This window comes from Euprymna scolopes, chromosome 7, assembly GCF_053919585.1.
Source record: "Euprymna scolopes isolate OS-2025 chromosome 7, ASM5391958v1, whole genome shotgun sequence".
Lineage (NCBI taxonomy): Eukaryota > Metazoa > Mollusca > Cephalopoda > Sepiida > Sepiolidae > Euprymna > Euprymna scolopes.
Window position 1 is genome coordinate 37176437 of NC_136488.1, and position 14334 is coordinate 37190770.

General features: G+C 31.8%; 1 long non-coding RNA gene across 1 annotated transcript in view; it reads right to left on the reverse strand.

The window, feature by feature from the left end:
- The window catches only part of LOC145279682 (uncharacterized), a 57692-nt gene extending 43773 nt beyond the window's left edge, over positions 1-13919 (reverse strand). The window contains exon 1 of the long non-coding RNA XR_013868425.1: positions 13691-13919. This is a non-coding gene — a long non-coding RNA (uncharacterized LOC145279682). The remainder of the gene's footprint in view (positions 1-13690) is intronic.
- Positions 13920-14334: the final 415 nt, after the last annotated feature.

A 14334-nucleotide genomic window follows, 5' to 3' on the forward strand; every position in this document is an offset into this window, starting at 1 on the left:
ACACGTACATCAAATCTGTTGCCAGGGACGCTGGGAAAGTGGTGGGATCCTTCTACCGCTCCAGAAGATATCTCACTACTGATGCAGTTCTCTATCTGTATAAAAGCCAAGTACGTCCAAGGATGGAGTACTGCTGCCACATCTAGGCAGGAGCTGCTAAAAACAGCCTATCCTGCCTTGACAGAGTACAAAATAGACTTTGTGGTTTGGTGGGGGATGCCCTTTTCTCTTCCCTGCAGCGTCTCTCCCACAGAAGAGATGTTGCAAGCCTGTCTTTGTTTTATCGTTATTTCCATGGCAAGTGCTCGTCTGAGCTTCAATCTCTTCCCCCCCTCGCCAATCTTTCACGAGAAACACCCGTCTGGCTGAAACTACTGTCAATAATTTTCTCCACTCTTTATCTGTGCCTAAATCCAAACGTAGATTCCATGAACAAAGCTTCTTTCTTAGAAGTGCACGACTGTGGAACTCTCTGCCGCTTGTCTGTTTCCCATCTGACTACAACTTGGATGTCTTCAAATCCAACATAAACAAATTCCTGACAAACTGCCCCCTTAAGTAAGACACTCTATCAAATCTCCAATACTAATGATTACTACAATACTATCTCATTGATTACTGTACATGCAATAACCCTTATCCCTGTGTCCTCTGGGCCTTGATAAGTGGTGACCCCCATGTAAAAAAAAAAAAAGCCCAAAATGCCATAAAAAGGGTTAGATATGTAAAATCAATGATACATCAAATTTAAAAAATGGCGATCCAGTGAATGAAAAACGTGAGGAAATATTACCTACCATCTTAATTGATCATAATGAAAATATTTATAACGACGACAATTGCAGAACTACTGACGTAAATATTAACCAGACATATCAATACCCGACAAGGGAGTTAAAAAGGCCAGACTTCTTAAAAATTGAAAAGATACAAGAATATGCAGTGGATTACTGTTACTCGTTGAAAAGTGCACTGGAAAATTATAATGGGGCGATTAATTCAGAAAATCACCAAGAATGGAGAAAAAGCTATGATATCCGAATTGAAAGCTTTATCTGAAAATGACACATACGAAATAGTGGCAAAACCAAAAGATAAGAATATAATTTCTTCACGCTCGTTTTTTCCAAAAAAAATCACAGCTTCTGGCAGTGAAACTTTTAAAGCAAGATTTGTTGCAAAAGGTTTTTCACAAATTTTTGGAGTGGAATATTTTGCAACATTTTCACCAACAACAAATTTAACGACAATTAAAATTTTATTACAATTTGCCGCTCAATACAATTTAAAAATACATCAAATGGGTGTAAAAAGTGTTTATTTAAATTCTGCTCCAGTTCGGAATGCAAGATTGTAAATCGTGTACAACTCCCATTGAGATGGATATAAATAAAAATATAGAGACCAAAACAAAATTAATAGACAATCGATTATACAGAGAAATGATTGGAAGCTTCATCTATTTGATGACCACAACTAAGCCTGATATATGTTACACTGTAACAAAGCTATCTCAAAACTTATCAAGACCGACAATTACAGACCTTAATCATGCAAAACAAATCCTTCATTATCTAAAAGGAACCAAGGAACAATCTTTAATATTTAAAAAGTCTACACATCCTCTAAATTTAGAAGGATTTTCAGATTCAGATTGGGGTAACTCTGAGGATAGAAAAAATATGACGGGGTATTGTTTTTGACTGTCAAAGACTGGACCTATGATCTCTTGGAAAATTAAAAAACTACAAATTGTTGCCCTTTCTACTTGTGAAGCAGAATTTGTGGCTTTCACCCATTCTGTGCAAGAGGCAATTTTTCTGAACACCCTTCTAAAATCTATTCTAAAACCAGATCTAAGTAAAAGACCTATAGTAAGTCATATAGACAATCAGAGCAGTATATTATTAGCAAATAATTCTATGATTCATCAAAGGTCGACGCATATTGATATCAGATATCATTTTATAAGGGATGAAATAAGTAAAAAATCTATTACTCTTAATTATGTGACATCTGAGAATAATATAGCCGACATTTTCAGTAAACCTATAAAAAGGATAAAATTAAAACATTTTATAGCCGAACTTTTTGTAATCTAATTATGAATGAATCTCTTTTCAGAAACCCAAAAAGAGAAGCATGAACAGTCGAAATCACACACACACACACACACACACACACACACACACACACACACACACACACACACAAAATAGATTGTAAATTGTCCCGGGCACGACGTTAAACTGCAACTTCTATCTTACTAACCAAATTAACCAACTAACATCTAACAGAATGTTTCCAGTTTTTGTTTAAAAAAAAAAATTTGTGTGTGTGTGTGTGTGTGTATATATATATATATATATATATATATATATATATATATATATATATGATTAGTTTTTTGGAAAAAGAAATCCAGCAGGGTGCTCAATTAAAAGGAAAATCCGAAATATAAGAGTGTATTTATTATTCGACGAATATTGGCTGAAGAGAGCTTGATAAGGATATCTTAAACGATCCTAATTATCGGGCTTGAAACCGACGGTACCAATGACTTGTCTCATCTAACAACTTTCTGTACACAAAATATAAATATATATATATGTATTTGAATAGGATTATATTTGTATGTGTATACATATATTTGAAAAGTGTTTATTTTTATATGTATCAAAAAAACAAAAACATGTTCATTCCTAACAAGGCATATTGCAGAATTGTATTTAAGAGGACGGTTCAACAAGAATTTGTTTGTATTGAACTTAAAAATGACAATGTTGTAATCAGTTGGGAAGCAGTGCTGCAGTATTGTTCTACAGATATATATGGTTTTCTGACAGAGCACTTAATCAATGAGAAACACAAGCTGTTTTTCTTCTTTTTTTTATGAATGTTCATTCTCATGTTGGATCTGAATTTCCAACTGACATAATCTTGTACAATATAACTACAGTTTTAATTTCATTAAAATCATAAGAAAAAACAATTTGATTATTCAAACTAGTTGATCTAAAAAAGATTGGAATGGAAAATTTTTAAGACAAAGTGAATAGAAGTTGTTTGTAATATTTTTTTATTCAATTTCAATATCTCATTTTAATTGCTTCTGAATTTTTTAGATGAGGATTGATTGTTTGGATTATTCAGACTATTCTTATCTTGAGTATTATTCTCACAATGTTTCGGCCAATGTAATCTCTAACCTTCTTTAGGTATATCTTGTCGAACTCGGGAATTTTTCTGTTGAACTCTGGAATCTGTACAGAATTTTGAACAGAACCCTTTATTTAATCAATGGAGGTTTCGTACTTTCTTTTCATCAGTCATGACTGAGTAGAAGTCTTAAGCGAATTGCAATTGTATTCTTAGTATAATAATCTGAAGATTGAACCTTTAACCTTCAGAACAGTGTCACTTTGAACTGAATTTTACTTAGTACCTTATCCATTATGCCATGAGTCCTTGTGAGTGAGGATAATATTCAAGATGTCCGAATGATCCAAATAATATGAATTACCAATCCTCATCTCAAAAATGCAGAAACAAAAGATTTGGTTTCTATATAAAATTTTATGAACCCCATTGGATTCCTTTTAAAAAATTGCATTTGATTCACCACTTAAAACACTATTTGTTTCAGCCATATTAATTTCTACAGGCAATAAATTTCCTTTTTTTTATATATAGAAGATTAGTTACTGATAAACACCACATCTCTATTATAATGTGATTTGTTTTTTGAACATTCTAATTTTTTTTTTAATAGAAGCCACTTAATGTAAGGAACTAAAAAATACTAATTCATGATCAAAAGCTAACGAATGATAAATGTTAAATCTATCCAACTTAAAAGCAGCAGTTCTTTCCTTTTGTCAGAAACGTTGCTCACAGAATATGAGGACCAAAGAAAAAAATAAGGGGAACGAGAGTTATGGGGCTGTCGAAAGTAAACCCAAGTCCACTTTTTATTCTTCATCTTTAATTGTTTTTTTTTTTTAGGGGGGGGGGATTTGTGTAACATTTTTTTATTGAAAACTAATTATCGATTATGCAAATCAGAGCTTTAAGTACATAAAAAAAATCAATTTAAAATAATTTTTAAAAAAGCAACTTATCTTTTGTCATTTACGTTCTTGATATATTTCAAACTGTTATCCATATTGTAGTTGTAATAAACACACAAAGGTTTTGCCTATCATTATAATTCAGCTTTCTTCTGGTGCCTTTTATTGTAGTCGACAATCGTCACGCATAGACACATTATGAATATTGGTTAGAATTAGTGATGAGATGGCTCCAATATTTTTACTGATTCCGATACAATGACTGATTTTCTTCTGTATCTCCTGATTTTGATGATGGATTGTGATTCTTTCCAAATTTTAAATATTTATTTATTTATTTTGTAAATGTTTGGGTTACCATAAAACCATATAATACAAGAATATAATTTCGACAACCATAAAAATACATTTGTGGTGGAGTGACCGATAGATTTTAGTTTTTCTGGTAGTTTAAAATCAATAAATATTTTTCATTTCATCATTGGTATCAGCAATTGTAGATTATGTTAAAACAATTAAAAGAATCGTTTTTGGTATCGAAATATAAGCACAAAATTTTCAGATTTCAATGCCTCAAAATGTTCTGATTTTTCCGATTTCAGATTAATCGTTCCAACACTAGTTAGAATTCAATTTTAAAATATGTTTTATTTAGAGATAATAAATTCCTATTGAAAGAATGTCGGAAAAATGAATGGCTATGAGATATCTAAAAGGTATGCGCAATGGATTGTGACCAGCAGTTAAATAATGAATTCAGTTTGAAATTCCGAGATGTTTATTGGTTAAAAAAGTGATTGTGTAAGCCATGACACAACTGTGAATGAGGTTAGAATTGTTCTTTGTTGAACTGCTGATGATCATAACTGTTAAGATTTTTCAATGAAAGAATTTATACCCAATGGAACACAACGTCTGATGTTCAAAGTAAACTAGGCCAGGTTCTTTTTATCTGTATAACTTAAAAAAACAAATGATATAATTTTTATGGCGTAAGCTGATATACCTATTTCTGTAATTATGGTCTTACCCTAAGACTAAAAAGATAGTTACATTGAATATGTTACTAGGTGTCGATTCGTGACTCTTAGAATCATGACGTGTACTTCCGTAACATACATTTTACTAATACATTTTTTTTTGTTAACTATACCACTGTTTGTTTTGATTATTATTGATTGATGAGGCGATACCTGCAACAATCTATATATCTATAAACGTGAGAATGTGTGTGAGGACAACTCTCAACCTATATACTCAACGAATTTTTGATCTACAGACTTGAAATTTGGTATATATGGTATTCAGACATGTGGAAAACTTTTTAATCAGTTTGCATCCAAAATTGAAAATCCTGTATTTGGGGGGAGGGGTAATCGGATTTTTATCAATTTATTAATTGTTTCACGACTGTGCATGCACAAATCGTTCACATGACAGATTCCTTATATTCAGAATAAGTAGGTTTGAAAACACTTTTTAAAATCGTGGCAAACTGGCCTAATGGTTATCATACTTGACTCACAGTCTTTAGGTTATGGTTTCAGCTTGAGTATTTTTTTTTTTTTTTTACTTACAAGAAGTGAATTGTTTAGGAAAAAAACATATTACTCGAAATTAATTGAGAATTGTTTCTATAATAATAAATACTTAATCTGCATGAATTAAAATATATTTAAACATATCTTACGACTGGGCAGCTCCGGGCGGCCTGCTAGTAATCTATATAAATTAAATAGTAGATGTATGCGTGTATGTCTGTCTGTTTTTGTGTGTGTAAATATTTAACCGATAAATTCTTAAACTACCGGTAACATAACACTGAAATTAATAGGAAACAGTAATCATCAGTAATCATACACCAAAGATTGTTTTTAGTTTTTTTTTACATAGGCACCACCACTTATCAAGGCTCAGAGGCCACTCGAGGATAAAGGTTAACGAGTGTACAGTAATCAATTGGACAATATAGTAATCGTTAGTAATGAAAAGTCGGTAAATTTGTTAACTTAAGTGGAACAGCTCATCAAGAACTTGTTTACGTTGGACTTGAAGACAACCATATTGTAGTCAGCTGGAAATCAGGCAAACGGAAGACAGTTCCACAGGCGTGCAGTTCTAAGAAAGAAACTTTGTTCATGGAATCTATGAAGATGGTTTATAACGAGTAAAATCTTTGTTTGGATGAATAATAACGCGTACAGACATATGTCGGCAAGTTGAAATGCAAAATATTCATTTCAAATTGCTGATATTTTTTAATTTCTTTCTATGCATGCCCAAATTCAATTAATTTCTTCAAGTCGTTTGATATTAAACCTTTCTAGCTGTCTCTCAATAGCTACATTGGTAAAGTACGTGGCTGGAGAGCTAAATGTTATTGTTTCGATTTTAACTGAAGGCACCCACGTCATCTTTTTTTTTGTGTAACTTTTGAAATCACTACTATATATCAAGGTTTAATAGAAAATTGGCTCTGTAGTAACAAAAATAAAATCTGCATGCATTAAAAAATATTTAAGCACATTTTATTACCCGGCAAGCACCCCCCTCTCCCCTATTTCCTAATAATAAATAACAACTTGTAAAACTCCACTCTAAACCACACATTTTTCACAGCTAATTTTATGTCCGAGTTGCTTATCTCATCAGATGAAAATCTCTTTTGAATAGAAATAGAAACGAATAAAGTTATTAAAAAATATGTTAAAATTGTTTCAACACATTTACATAATAAATTGGGTCATTTTATTTACAAAACAATTGCAAAAAATAATAAAAGCTTAATTGACTAACAATTTTAAAAATGATTTTCTCTCATTTTTACTTTTAATCTTTGCAGTATTCTCTTTATGGTTGGCCTTGAAATTAGTCTTCTTAATTGTAACAAACACTATCTCATTGAATATTACAGACAATAAGCATAAATGGTAGGTTGTTACATATAAAAGAATTACGTCAGTAACAAATGAGTTAGCTAGTGTGAATTTTAACAAAGGTCACATTTAGTGCATATCAGGATAACCTTTATCTACAAACAGAAGCGTTCCCAAAAGACAGGTGATGAAAGTCGAGACAGGGGCAACTGGGACCAGCAGTAGACAAAACAGGAGTTGAACAATATGAGGATATGATGGGTGATGTCACATTTTTCGAGTAGAGAGAAAACTAAGGTTTCAGATCGGTTCTTTTCAGGAAGACATGCAAACGAGACACGCTAACAATGTGGAATAATCTAAGCTGAATGTTACCTCGAGTATCTATCTGTCATTAGTTTCTTAATTTAGAAAGTTTAGTAAACAATTAGATAAGATAATATTAGTCTCTCTCCATAAGTAAATTCTCTTCAAATAAAACCTTGAAAAACTAAGCAAATGTCTCTATTAGGCCTTTCTTGTATGAAAAATTGTATTTACCTTAGTTAAACAGACAACTAGAAAAAGCAGCTACTTATGAAATGCAGTAAAGAGAAACAGATGATGAAGAGAATAAAAAATTCTCACGCATATATAAATAATTTTATTCAGTTTATTAATGAAAACGTTACATGATGTATCCTACGTCTAAGTAAAAAAAAAAAAAAAAAACTTTGACATTTAAAAAAAAAAACTACTTCTCACTTTTATTTGCATCAAAATGAAAGTTTTCTTTCTTTAACTAATGAGCCACCACTTACCAATATCGAAAACCACTCAAAGATAAAAATCGATGAGATGGATAGATTGGTAGCTAAATGATGATGTATGCTTTGAAAGGATTGAAAATCTTCACATACCAAGGAAACATCAATCTTGAATATTGATGCAAAGTTCACTTCCTGCTCTCCAGTTTACTGTTTCATGATGAGATAAATATCCAGGTGAGAAGTATTGACTTAAATGTGTGTGGGTCACCAGTGCCCGAAAGTGAAATTTTATCACTCCAAATATTCATATTATTTGGATTTATTGGATTACTGTTTTCATCTTGAATGTGATTTTCACAACGTTTTGGACGATGTAATCTCTGATCTTCTTCAGGGCTATTTTGTCAAACTCGGGAATTTGGCTGACGGAACAAGAGCATGCTACCCCTATGAAGTAAATAAAGAGTTCCAGTCAGAATTCCGTCTAAATCCTCAAGTTAGACAAACATTCCAGAGTTCGACAAGATACACCTGAAGAAGGTCAGAGAGTACATCAACTGAAACATTGTGAAAATGACACTCAAGATGAGAACAGTAGTCTGATGAATCTAAATAGTACGAATAACCAATCCTCATCTCAAAAATTCAGAAACGTTACCCCAAATATTGTTTTACTATTAACTAGACCGTTGAGTCAAATTGCACAATATTGTATAGCTTTAGTGCTTCGTACATATTTCTGCACGTAAATGTATATTTTATAAGTAAATTTATTTATTGCCAGTTTATGAAACCTATGCTTTAAAAAAGTAAACTAGAAAGTGAATCTTTGGTTTACTTTCAGCAGCCTCATAACTCTCGCTTCCCTTATTTTGTTCTTTAGTCCTCACATTCCAGGAGCGATATTTCTAACAAAGGGGGAAGAGTTGCTGTTTTCTATCCACTTATTGTTGGCTATTTTTTTTTTTATCTTGGAGTAATATTTTTGTTTTGTTTTTCTTTTAATCTCCTTACATTAAATGGTTTCATGCTTTGTCTGCAGCGATTTCCATAAAAAAAGAAAAGAATGACAATTTAATCAAGTTTTATTGACAACTCCAAGGAAGCTCTTACAGAGTAGCTAATTAAGAATGAATTGGTATAGATTGATAAGTGATATTTTAAAATATTAGCCAACCGTCTGAACTCCAATCTCTGGTCCCCCCTCGCCAATCTTTCACAAAAAACACCCGTCTAGCCGAATCCACTGTGAAAAATTTCCCCCACTCTTTATCTGTGCCTAAATCAATATGTGGATTCCATGAACAAAGCTTCTTTCTTAGAACTGCACGCCTGTGGAACTCTGTTCCGTCTGCCTGCTTCCCACCGGACTACAACTTGGATGTCTTCAAGTCCATTGTTAACAAATTCCTAATGAACCGCCCCCTTAAGTAAACACTTCATCAAATCTCCATACTAACGTAATGTACTTGCAATAACCCTTATCCCTGAGTGGCTTCTGGGCCTTGATAAGTGGTGATCACTGTGTAAAAAAAAAAAAAAAGTAATCAAAAATTATCTCTCTCTTATTCTTTCCTTCTCTCTCTCTCTCTCTCTCTCTCTCTCTCTCTCTCTCCTTCTTCCCCTCTTCTTTCTCTATCTATCAATCTCTTTCTCTCGTTCTCCCTCTTTCTTTCTCTCTTAAATTATGACCAAACGAAAAAGCTAATAGCGCTCTCTCTCTCCTTCCACCTTTAGCTGACTTCTCTCTTTCTTTCTCTCTATATCTTGAATTGTGGCTGAGCAGAAAAGCTAATCTATACTCCTATAAATTTGTGTGTGTTTTTTTTGTATTGATATTCATATTAAAAACCCTTTTTTCTATTTATTTATGAATTTGCCCGGGTGTTTGGAGGTGTGTGTTGAGCAAAGAAAAAAGTGGTAATAGGCAGGCAGGCAGGCTTGAACTTGTACCGCAAAGGAGGAAAAGAATGTGAAAAAAAATGTGACTTCTTCATCGTTGCGCCCATTGTCAAACCAGAAGTGGCGATGATTTAAATTAAGGCTAGTCATAGAAATCGAAAAGAGGGGATACTTTCGAAAATAAGGGCAAAAAAAGCGACCTCTCTCTGTTGAAAAGTGTCCAGTTGAGGGTGAAGGAATTAATGTTTTTAACCAATTTTTTTATATTTGTCGTCCGAATGGTCGAGCTTCAAAACGATATCGATACTGTGAGGATCCATCGCTTCTGTCAAAAGGTTTAGGCAGGCATACAAACAAACATACATACATGCATACATACATACATTTAAATAGATAGGTGAGATTTATCTAATAGTAGGAAATAAAACTTTGTTATATATAGGTAGTAGAATTGCATTAATCTGCAAAAGGTCTAGCTAATTTGCATATTCTTTTAAAACATTCATTTTAATTAATTCCCTGTCATTTATAATTATAATTTCTAAGATTTCACAGCAATTGTAGGACAGTTTTAGGTTATTTTTATTGAATATTTTGTGCAAGGGATTGGTTATGGAAGTGTTTTTCAATGAGATTTAGGAAGTTCTTGCCAAGTTTAGTTTGTAACATCTGATTATAGGGCGGTGTTTACCAGCTTATATTTCTTTTTCTTCTAATTTACATGTTATCATGTTAGATAGTGGTAGGGCAGTGCCAAAAGATGTGCCATTCGCCAATTGTTATGATCTTTGTAATATTTGCAAAAATAGAATGTTATCATGGCGAAATAAATATTTGCAGATAAAAATATTTATGTGAAGATGCTAAAATAGAAAAGAATATTAAAACACAAACAATAATTTAAAAATAGGTTGACCTCTGGAGTCTGATATGGACTTGGGGTAGAGCTTGAAAAACATGTATCATTTTTTGAGTAAAGAGACGAGCGTGAGAGAAACCAGATTGAGTCAGTCAAGAAGGGACAACACTAGAGAACTTTCTGTTATAAATGTTACATGTTTATTGTTAAAAGTATCTGTTAATATATCGTAAGTGTTATGCACGCATCCATTCAACGAACAATAGAAAAACTAGATTAGACGAACACACACATATATACACACACATCATATACATGACTGTGACATGTATATACAAATGTATATACACTCTGTATATATACACATTCATTAGAAGAACATGTTATACCACTAGATGATGCATGAGTTTAGACACACGTATATAATATATACAACCCCTCCACATATACTCTCCCAGTACACACCAATTATAATTAGTGGTGTTCTTTTACTGATATTTAATTTCAGTATTATAGTGAGTGTAATATATATATATATATATATATATATGCAGTGCTTGGGACTGGATGTTTCACACAGAAAGAGGAATATGCCAACACCGAAGTATAAAGCACTGAGGCCCCGATTAGTCATAGTCAAGACTGACGAACTGCATGATGATATATATATATATATATAATAAAAATCACAAAACATATATGTATCTATGGATATTAAAAATATTTATTTAGTAAATTGCTTGCCTCTACAGGTCTGCTTTTCAGGTCCAATGTAAACAAGTTCTTATCTAACCGTTCTATCAAATTATAAAATTCTTTAATTATAAATCATAGAATTCTATATATATATATATATATATATATATATATATATATATATATATATATATATATATATATGGCGATTAAGCTACACTGAATATTCGGCGTTTCATCTACTCTTGGACTCCTCAGGCTTATGCGCAAATTCTGTGGTTGTTTATCGTTTTTATATGCTCCTCTTCTATTGAGATTTTAGTTAGCCAATCAGCTTTCTAGCATCCACCGCGCCCTTCCTATCAGCCAATGGGCATGCATTTTATCAGACAAAGGATCTGTTTTAAAACTAGGTTAGCGTTTTTTTTTTTTTTTTGTTAGTTTATATATAAATATATATATATATGTGTACATACATATATATACATATATATATATATACACATACATATATGTGTGATCGGTTATGTATATTCATGTTTATTTAATTTATACATTTGTTTATTTTCTATTGTTTTTTTTTTAGTTTTAAAACTATTTTGTATCGCTATCCTAGAGTAAATTTTATCTTGTGAACACAGTTATTTGCTATTTCTCTTCTACAGTTTAATAGATGTTGGGTTCTTTAAAAATGCATGCCCAGTGACTGATAGGAAGGGCGCAGTGGATACTAGAAAGCTGATTGGCTAACTAAAATCTCAATAGAAAAGGAGCATATAAAAACGATAAACAACCACAGAATTCGCACATAAGCCTGAGGAGTCCTAGAGTGGATGAAACGCGGAATATTCAGTTTAGCTTGATCACCATATATATTTTATAAATTACTAACTAGCTCTACCTATGTATTGAGCACTTTTGAAGTAAATACTTAAAATTTATGCATAAATCTATACTTTCGTATATTAATTTTATGTGAGTAAATTAAGTAGTTATATATATATATATATATATATATATATATATATATATATATATATATAAAGCTGAATGTGTGTGTGTGTGTGGTCATGAATAGGCTCCTATATGGTTGACTATTTTAAAAAACTGATTACATATAATGATAGAAGATGTATCGAGACACAGGAATGTGTATGTTTGATCTGGCAGAACGGTAGTTCATTAAAATTGTAGGGTCTGCATTCACGCCTGGTCTACAAAGTATGGAAATAAAAAATTAAAAAAAAAAAAAACAAGTGTTTTTGATATAGATGTACATAATAATACTTTGATAAGTATGTTTTAACTTAAATAGGGATGGTATAATAAATTGTGGGGTCTGCGTTCGTGCCTGGCCTCCATAGAATGGAAATAGGCACAAACTTTAATAAAAACTTTTCATATCTATCTGCGTAAGTATACTTTGATGATTATGTTTCAGTTTGAAGAAATATGGTATAATAAAATTATGGGGTGCTCGTTCGTGTCTGACCTCCATAGAATGGAAGTATGTCACAAAGTTTAACAAGGTTTTTTAATATAGATCCACAGAATATTGTGATAAGTGTTTCAGTGTGAACAAGTATGGTATAATAAATTATGGGGTTTATCTATTTTATTTTTACTTTCATCATATTTTGCTTTGGTTTTGATACCCCCAAATTCGAAGCTATCTCTTTACAGCCCTTCCTTGTCATAACCTATCATACTTTCATAAATCAGTTCATTTTCTGTACTCTGTTTTTGAACTCAGTCAACAACGGGTACTTTTGCTAGTATATATATATATATATATATATATATATATATATATATATATATACATACATATATATATACATACATATATATATATATATATATATATATATATACTAGTGATACTAGTGGGGGTACCCGGCATTTCCCGGATATTTGGAGGTGTATGTAAGGAGGACGGGGGGGGTAAAGTAAAGAATAAGCAAAGTAATAACCCTGTTAAAATATTTAAAAAAAAAAACGATGTTAAACTTCTTTAAAAAAATCGGAAAAACTAAAACAAAAAGCAAAAATAAGGGGAAAAAATGATGATGTTCGGAAAAACAAAAACAAAAAAACACAGCGAAAAAAATGGCATAAATAACCCTTCGGTTCGGTTAAGTCCATGGTGCGTTTCACCCAGTATAAAGCATAGAACAAAAAGGAACGTTAAGATTCCATTCCAGTTTTTTTAAGAAACTACAAAATGAAATAAAGCAAAAAAAAAAAATGGCATAAATAACCCTTCGATTCGGTTATATATATATATATATATATATATATATATATATATATATATATATATATATATATATATATATATATATATATATATATAGAAACATTGTAAAGAGAACGGAACGAAGTATATATATACAATGTACTACTACTTGACATGAACTGAAATTAAGCGAAAATAACAAAAAATTTGCATGACCTCATCACCCACTCCGATTATCTCCCCAATCACCTTCCCATAATTCGTCACGTTTCGTTATTTTTCTTAATAAGAATGCTTACCCTCCCTCCTCCACCACTCGTTTTCCAGACTGTTGGTTCCATTTTCCATTTCAAATGAGGTTGTTGGTAAAAATCCAATTCGTATGAATCAATGCTACGATTTCTTATTACTTCTTCCATGTACTCACAACAGGAAATGACCACATGAATTTACAAACATTACTAGTGAAATTTGTGCAGTGAATTGAACGATTTAGACCGAGCATTCCGAGTCATGCATTGGTATCAATTTTGCTACTATCTTACTAGACGTTGTTAAGTATGTATAAAGCCCATCTACTTTCTTCTTCACATCACATAATATGCAAAAAAAAAAAAAGAAAAAGAAACAAAGACTTACATCCAGACTCACATATACTTATTTCACGTTCAAATTGTTTTCTATTGGTGCGAAAACCATTGAGGAAATTACTCAACTCTGTTATTTCAATGAACATTTTTTTGCAGTCGAGCCAAGCTGAGCCGAATAAAAATAGTTTGTTTTGCAATGATCATTTGATGAATTAATTAGGTGGATTCATAAATAAAACAATCAAGTTTTTGGAGCTTCAAGAGAAGGCAAAACAATTACAAACATTTGGAATATCAGAAAACGTTTTTATCTTTATTTTTTTTTATTTCCCCCCCCCCCAAACAAGGCACAG